This window comes from Lactuca sativa, chromosome 4 (genome assembly GCF_002870075.4).
Source record: "Lactuca sativa cultivar Salinas chromosome 4, Lsat_Salinas_v11, whole genome shotgun sequence".
NCBI lineage: Eukaryota > Viridiplantae > Streptophyta > Magnoliopsida > Asterales > Asteraceae > Lactuca > Lactuca sativa.
This window is the reverse complement of record NC_056626.2, coordinates 127952554-127961740: the sequence shown is the minus strand read 5'-3', so window position 1 is coordinate 127961740 and position 9187 is coordinate 127952554.

The following is a 9187-nucleotide window of genomic DNA, read 5'->3' as shown; positions in this document are numbered from 1 at the left end:
TTTTAACAATTTGTATAAAATATTTAAATTATTAATTTAAATATCATATTACATGATCAACTTAAATATAAATTTTAGTTTAATTTAAACAACCCAAAAAAATATTTTGTAAATAATATGTTATTATATGTAAACCATTATCAGTTTAAAGCTACCACTTTTGAACAGTTTGAACAAAATGCTTAAATTGCTAATTTAAATATAACATTACAGTGTCAACTTAAATATAAATTCCAGTTCCACTTAAAAAACTCAATGAATATTTTGTGAATAGTTAAAAGTGATAAATTGCAGTGCTAAATGCAAAAACTAAATTGTAATATCAACTTAACTAAAATATTTCCTAAAGATATTTTTATAATCGTTAAAAGTTTTCAAATAAATAGTTTAAAATAACTTATAATAACAATAGTTAAAAATAACTCTATATAAATGATTATATTGTTTCCTTTAAAATCGAAAAACAATGTTTAATGTTTTAAATAATTATAATGATAGAAATTTAAACGTTAAACAAATAAATTTAAAAAAATTAATTAACAATAACAACAATTATAAATAGCATTAAACCATATATTATATTTAATTTTATTCATGACTAACTCGCAGGTAGAAGTCATTCAAACGATTGAGATTATGCAGTTATAATAGATGTATATATTATCATATAATTCAAAATAGTCAATATATTATATCAATTTAGTATACAAATTATTATATCAAATCTAACAACAATGTTATTATTATATTTAGAAAAACATATATTTGTAAAGATTTCAGCTATATAGGTCTTTCTACGCAACGCGCGGGCATTCGCCTAGTCATACATCATACATCATACATACTTATAAAGCTAACATTTTTCCTTGAACCTCATGCATTTGAAACCCCCATAAAAATTTGCAAGCACCTCATGCATTTGAAACCTCTCCTATTTTAATGAATATCACTCAAAAGTCTCTTAAGAATGATTAACCATTAATGGATACTCTGCTATAAAAAGGTCAATCTTTTTGAGTTCTTTTTGAGTAGACACACAAATACAAATCACATACAAAATTCACAAAGAAAACAAGTTTAAAGTTTTTTGTGTTGTTTTGAGGGATTTGAACAATTTTTCGAGCCATGTTACTATGTTGAAGTTTTTAATTTGTAAGTTTGTTATATACTAATTCTCTTTGGTATTTTCTTGATTTAAGTATTCTTTTAACAATATCATTGTATGTTGTGGTTGAAATTTTAATGTAATTAGATTAGATTCATGTTATCGATCATATGTTATGGAAGGTGATATATATAATATTTAATTAACTATTGTATACATGTTTGTATGTTCATGTTGCTTCAAAACAATAATTAAATAAAAATCATGGATATGTCATATATCCATATTATCCATGTAAGCATTTTTTAAAATGCATATCACTTTATATTTTAGTATATGTTTAACATTTTAATTATAATAATAAGTTTTTTCTTAAAGTTTCTTTCACTTATTAATAATAACAAGCGGTTTTAAAATTAATAAGCAATAATTATAAATAATAAAATTAAATTACATGGATATGTTATATTATCCATGCAAGTCTCTTTTGAAATGCAAATAGCCTATCGTATCACTTTATTATTTAGTATATGTTTCACATTTTAACAATAATATTAAGTGTTTCTTAAAAGTCTTATTTAGCTTATTATTAATAATAAGTGGTTTAAAATTAATGAATAACAAATTTAAATGATAATAACATCAAATTATAAATTACATTTAGCTATAAATAAATTCTATTTTAAATGAACATCATTATTGAAATTAGAAAATGATCACATAAGTAAAAATATATTTAATCAATAATAATAATTGTTAAAAATAATACTAAATAGATAATTATATTTAATTCTATTAATGAGGAATGTGGGTTGATGTCAATGAATATTATTGTTCAAAATAATAGAGATTATATATATATATATATATATATATATATATATATATATATATATATGTGTGTGTGTGTGTGTGTGTGTGCATGTGTAAAAATATTATCTGAGAGTCAATGTCAATAACATAACCATTTTAAACATATATATTTTTAATATTTTAACAGTATATTTTTAATCTTCGTTGCGCAACGCGTGAGAATTCGTCTAGTCATTATCATTATATACTTATAAAGCTTGCATTTTTTCTTGAACCACATTCATTTGAAACTCCCATGACTTTTCAATTTCTTTTTAATAATTATTATAAGCTGGTTAATAAGGTTAATTAAATATCAAACCTAAAGTGTAATCATATATAAATTAACTTTCAATATTAAAAAAATATATTTTCTTCCACTTATAAAGTTTTTTTTTAACTTTTAACATATTATATTTAATTTATTAGGTCTAATATGTTGTATGTAAACCATTATCATTTTAAAGCTACAACTTTTAATCAATTTGTATAAAATACTTAAATTGTTAATTTAAATAGAACCTTACATGATCAACTTAAATATAAAATTTAGTTCAACTTAAACAACTCAAAGAATATTTTGTAAATATTTAAAAATAATAAAGTGTAGTGTCTTTCTAATAATGATTATAAATTGGTTAATAAGGATAAATAAGTATCAAACCTAAAGTGTAATAAAAAATAAACCGAACTTCAATATTAAAATAATATTTTTACTTCTATTTATAAAGTTACGTCTTTAACATTTAACATATTATACTTAATTTATTAGATTTAATAAGTTGTTGTATGTAAACCATTATCAGTTTAAAACTACAACTTTTGAACTGGATGGACAAAATACTTAAATTGTTAATTTAAATCTAACATTACAGGGTCAACTTCAATATAAATTTCAGTTCCACTTAAAAAAACTCAAAGAATATTTTGTGAATTGTGAAAACTGATAAATTATAGTGCTAAATGCAAAAACTAAATTGTAATATCAATTCACTAAAATGTTTCCTAAAGATATTTTTATAATCGTTAAAAGTTTTGAAATAAATAGCTTAAAATAACATACAATAACAATAGTTAAAAGTAGCTCTATATAAATAATTATATTGTTACCTTTAAAATAAAAAAAAAATATGTGATGTTTTAAATAATTACACTGATAGAAATTAAAAACGTTAAACAAATAAATTTTAAAAATGAATTAACAATAACAACAACTATAAATAATATTAAACCATATATTATATTTAATTTTATTCATAAGTAACCCGTAGGTAGAGGTCATTCAAAAGATTGAGATTATACAGTTTTAATATATGTGTATATTATCATATAATTCAAAATAATCAATATACTATATCAACTTAGCATACAAATTATTATATCAAATTTAACAACGACATTATTGCTATATTTAAAAAAACATATATTTGTGAAGATTTCAGGCATATAGATGCTTCTGCGCAACGCGCAGGCATTCGCCTAATATACTTATAAAATAAACATTTTTCCTTTCACCACATTCATTTGAAACTCCCATGACTTTTCAATTTCTTTACAATAATATTATAAATAAATTAAATAATGTTCTATAAACAAGGAATGATGTTTTATTACAATGTTTTCATCCCACACCAATGGTGAGAGTAAACAAGAGAACATTTCCTCTTCTATAAATAGGAAAGGTTGTGAAAAGTTTCAAAGGGACCAAACCATGAGAACTGCTTTATGCCTACCTTTGTAGGATTTTGAGGGTATTATTTGGTGAGATTGTCTATATTGACAAGTGTCCAGTTAAGTTTTAGAATTTCAAAAATGGTTTTGAACCGGATTTTTTCAGGTTCAAACCGTGTTTCAGTAGAAAAAAGTTATGTAATTAGGTATATTGAGTTGAATCGAAATTGGATGAATTTCACCCGATAAACGATTCATTTTCCTTTCACCACATACATTTGAAACTCCCATGATTTTTCAAATTATTTCTTATAATATTATAAATAAGTTACATAATGTTATATAAATATTAAAAAAAAAATCTACCTAAACCTAAAATTATAAATGTTTGAAATATCACTTTGATTCAAAAGCACGAGATATATACAAACCGAGTTTCATTAGAAAAAAAAAAGTTATATAATTTGTTATATTGAGTTGAATCGGTCCGAGTTTGATGAATTTGGACCAATAAATGATGCATTTTCCTTTCACCATATACATTTGAAACTCCCATAATTTTTCAAATTGTTTCCAATGATATTGTAAATAAGTTACATAATGTTATATAAATATAAAAAAGCATACACCTAAACATAAATTATAATTGTTTGAAAAATCGCTTTGATTCAAAAGCTCGAAATATATATTCGATTATATTTTGTAAATGAATTCATTTTATAATGAACTTTTAAATCATGAAAATACATATAAACAAACTTTTTATATTAAGTACATAACTAAATCTATGATTTTAGAATTTAACAAAAAATTATTTAATAAAAACTAACTTTTTTGGATAGCAATTTACGATATTATAGAAAAATGGTACTATTGAATAGTAAAGAAAGGGTAAACAAGAGAAATGGTGTTTTATGAAATAAGTTAAATAGTGTTTTATAAACAAGAAACTTGTTTTATTATAATGTCTTCATCCCACATCGATGGTAAGAGTAAACAAGATAACGTTTCCTCTTCTATAAATAGGAAACGTTGTGAAATGTTTCAAAAGGAACAAACCATGAAAACTTCCTTATACCTACATTTTTAGGATGTTAACGGTATTCTTTGGTAAGATTGTCTTTATTGGCAACTACCCAGTTAAGTTTAGAATTCTGAAAATGGTTTTGAACAAGATTTTTTTAGGTTCAAACCGAGTTTATGTTGAAAAATTGTTATGTAGTTTGGTATATTTAGTTAAATCGGTTTGAGTGTGATCAGTTTGGACCGATGAAGGAAACATTTTCCTTTCACCACATACATTTGAAACTCCCATGATTTTTCAAATTGTTTCTAATAATATTATAAATAAGTTACCTAAACAAAAAATTATAATTGTTTGAAAAATAAATTTGATTAAAAAACAAGAAATATATACAAACCGAGTTTCAGTAGAAAAAAATTATGTAGTCTGGTATATTGAGTTGAATCGGTCCAAGTTTGATCAATTTGGACCGATAAAGGAAGCATTTTCCTTTTACCGCATACATTTGAAACTCCCATGATTATTCAAATTGTTTCTAATAATATTATAAATAAGTTACATAATGTTATATAAATATAAAAAAATCCACCTAAATATAAAATTATAATTGTTTGAAAAATCACTTTGATTCAAAAGCATGAAATATATACTTGATTATATTTTATAAATGAATTTATTTTATAATGACCTTTTGAATCATGAAAATACATATAGATAAATTTTCTATATTAAGTACCTAACTGAATTTATAATTTTAGGATTTAACAAAAAGTTATTCAATAAAAACCTACTTTTTTCGATAGCAACTTACGAGATTACTAAGAAATGGAACTATTGAACAATAAATTTTCTGGATAACGTTTTATTTTTATTATTTAATACTTTATTTAACAAAATGAAATTATTGGCAAATAAAGAAATGAGTTTAATTAAAAGGTCTTCATTCCATATCGATGGTGAGAGTAAACAAGAGAATGTTTCCTCTTTTATAAATAGGAAAGATTGTGAAATATTTCAAAGGGAGTAAGTCATGAGATCTTCCTTGCGTTTACCTTAGTAGGACGTTGAGAATATTTTTTGTGAGATTGTCTTTGTTGACAAGAGACCAATTAAGTTTCAGAATTTCGAAAATTAACTCGAACTAGATTTTTTAGATTTGGATCAAATTTGATTAATATCCGAGTGTCTTTTGGCTGAGTTAGGCAAACTCGCTTGCATTGGAGGCCGGGTTTATGTAACATGTCGAATATTTGATTGTGTTAGCCAAGTTTTACAACCCTGTATGTAATACAATTTTATATTCTAACCTTATAAAATACGTCGCCATTATCATATGTTCTACATAATTATAATAAGATTCATGATACAATTTTTTTTAATTTACTATTTAAGATAAAAAGATATCTCTATTATTATATGTTGTACAAAATGATAATATTTAAGATATATCAAAAGATGTCTCTATTATCATATGTTCTACATAATGATAATATTTAATATAAACGTTTTGATTTAATATGTAATTATTATTTAATAGATAACAATAATGATTTATTTATTTTTTAAAAATTTATATTTTTTTTTTATATTTTAACCATATAACTTTGTATATGCACAACAACTTCAAATTCCAACCTTATCTCTTATGATATAGTTCAACATCATAATAATATTAAAAATCATTTTTTATATTTTTTATGAAATTATTATGTAATTGTTGATAACAATGATTTAGTTATTTTTCATATAATTTTTTTTTCCTATTTTGCGCAACGCGCGGACATTCGCCTTTGTCTATATCTATATATCTATATCTATATATACTTATAAAAGAGACATTTTTTCTTCAACCACATTCATTTGCAACCCCTAACTTTTGAATTTCTTTTTAAATTAGTACATTAAATCCAATATTATTATAATTTCAATATTAATTCTTTAAATGGAAAATCTAAATCAAAATGTCAAATTAACAAAAAAAATAGTTAATTTTTTTTATAATAATGATATTTTCCTCAAAATAAATTTAATTAAAAATATTAAAAGGTCAAATAAAATATTAAAAGGTTAAATAAAATAAATTAAAAAGGTTAAATAAAAATATTAAATATAAAACATATATCAAAAAATAGTTTTAAAATTCATTAAAAATAAAATATATCTATCCAAATTGAGTTTATTTTTATTTCACAGATAGCGGCTATTAAGATGACGCAATTTTAAATAGAATAATATAAGATCTATTATTTGATACTCGTAAATCTATTGCGAAAGTAATTTCGTACACTCATTTTAGATAATGTTTATCATTTATTTAAAATACTTAGAATATTTCATAATAAACTAGTTTAAAAATTATTAATTTAAACTTACTAACAAGTATATATTTATTTTAATAACATATATTTATCAATATTCTAATTATAACTACACGATGCACGAAATATCGCATATATATATATATATATATATATATATATATATATATATATATATATATATATATATATATAAGCACGTATTTTTTCTTGAATTTTATGTATTTGAAATTCCCAAGATAATTCAACTTATAAAATTTAATTTATGATTAACTTAAATGTTGATTTGTAACCCCAAAAACTCTTCAAATTATCTTTTGTAATTTATGGGTTAAATAAAATATTTAGCCTATATAAGAACATTGTAGCTTGCATATTGCATGTATGTCAACACAAAATGATAGATTATTTTGGTAGAGATTGAAGAGTTATGTGAGTGATTCCATGGATGTAAGAGAGCAATTACAATTTTTCCAAATGTAAGTGCAACTAAATTCAATATAATGTTAAACGGTTAACTTAAGTCACAAATTTTGTATATTTATGATTTTATAAAATAAATTTAAGTTATTAATTTCAATATAATGTTAAACGGTTAACTTAAATCAAAATTTTAGTTAAACTTGAAAAAAAAAATCGAGAGACTATTTTATAAATAGTTAAAAATTATAAATTATAGTGTTAAACCTAGATTAACAAAACACCATGAAACTATTTTTTATAATCATTAAGAATTTTCAAATAAGTAGCTTAAAAATATTTTACAATAAGAATAGTTAAAAGTTATATTATATAAAAGATTATAATGTTATATTTAAGAACGAAAACAATGTTTGTTGTTTTAAATAATTAAAATCAAGTAAACTAACAATATTCACCAAATATTTTTAAAAAATGTTACATTTCTGAAACCAAATTAAAATTATTAAGAGTTTCTAAATATATTATTTTAAAAAACTTACAACAACAATAGCCAAAGTAACATTATATACAAAAATTATATTTTTACCTTTAGAAACAAAAACAATATTTGATGTTTTAAATAATTAAAATGATAGAAATTAAAATTTTAAGCAAATAAATTTTTTAAAATTAATTAATCATAACAACAACTATAAATATCATTAAACTATATTTATATATAATTTTATTCAAGAGTAACATGCAAGTAAAGGCCACTGAGATAGTTAAGATTATAAAATTTTAAAAGATGTCTACATTATCATATAATTCAAAATAAACAATGTTTATACCAACTTATTATAAGATTTATTATATAAGAGTTAACAAAAACGTCATTGATATATTTAAAAACATATATTTGTAATGATTTCAAATATATTGTTGTATTCTACGCAACGTGTGGGTATTCGCCTAGTATATCATACTACTTATAAAGCTAACATTTTTTCTTGAATCTTATGCATTTGAAACTCCCTTTTTTAACTTCCTCAAACCACATTCATTTGAAACCCCCTTTTTTTTAACTAATGCAACTCAAAAGTTTTCTTAATTATGATTTAACAATCAAAAGTTTTATAACTTATATTGTGTTTAATTAGCATTTAGTGAAAAGTTTAGTATAAAAAGACAAATCTTTTGTGTCTTTTGTGTTATATAAAATCTTACATGTAAGAAGGATTTGAAGATATTGTGATTCAAAAGTTTTCATGTAGTTAAAGCATTCACATCCAAATATGATGATTTGTAGAAATGAGTTATGTCGATCCAAATATGATGATTTGAAAAAATGGGTTATGTCACATCGATGAGAATTGTAATATGATTTTTTTCTTTCAACCAAAACAAATGAAGCTTTTCTATTCTTTCTTTATATTCAGTTTCTCATTTAATCTCTATATGTGATTTGTGTACATTACTCAATCTTGAATGTGACTCTCCAAACTTCAATGTTTTGCTTGGAATATCTTTCTGATTCTTCTTTTTCAAGAAAAATATTTTGATTGCAGGTTAGTGAAGAATTGTCATCAAGTTTCTATGGTTGAATGATGTTAAATGAAGAAAGAAGATTCTTAAAATGGATATAGGTTTTTTTTTTAGCAAAGTTGACGAATGTTAGTTTTTTCTTTTGATTTAAATGTATGTTTATGTAACATCTTTATTTATATATTCAACTACCCAATGCTCTTATTTATTTGATTGTAGTTTCTCTATTTTGATTATGTTTATTTTCTATTTTATTTTTGTTGGGTTATC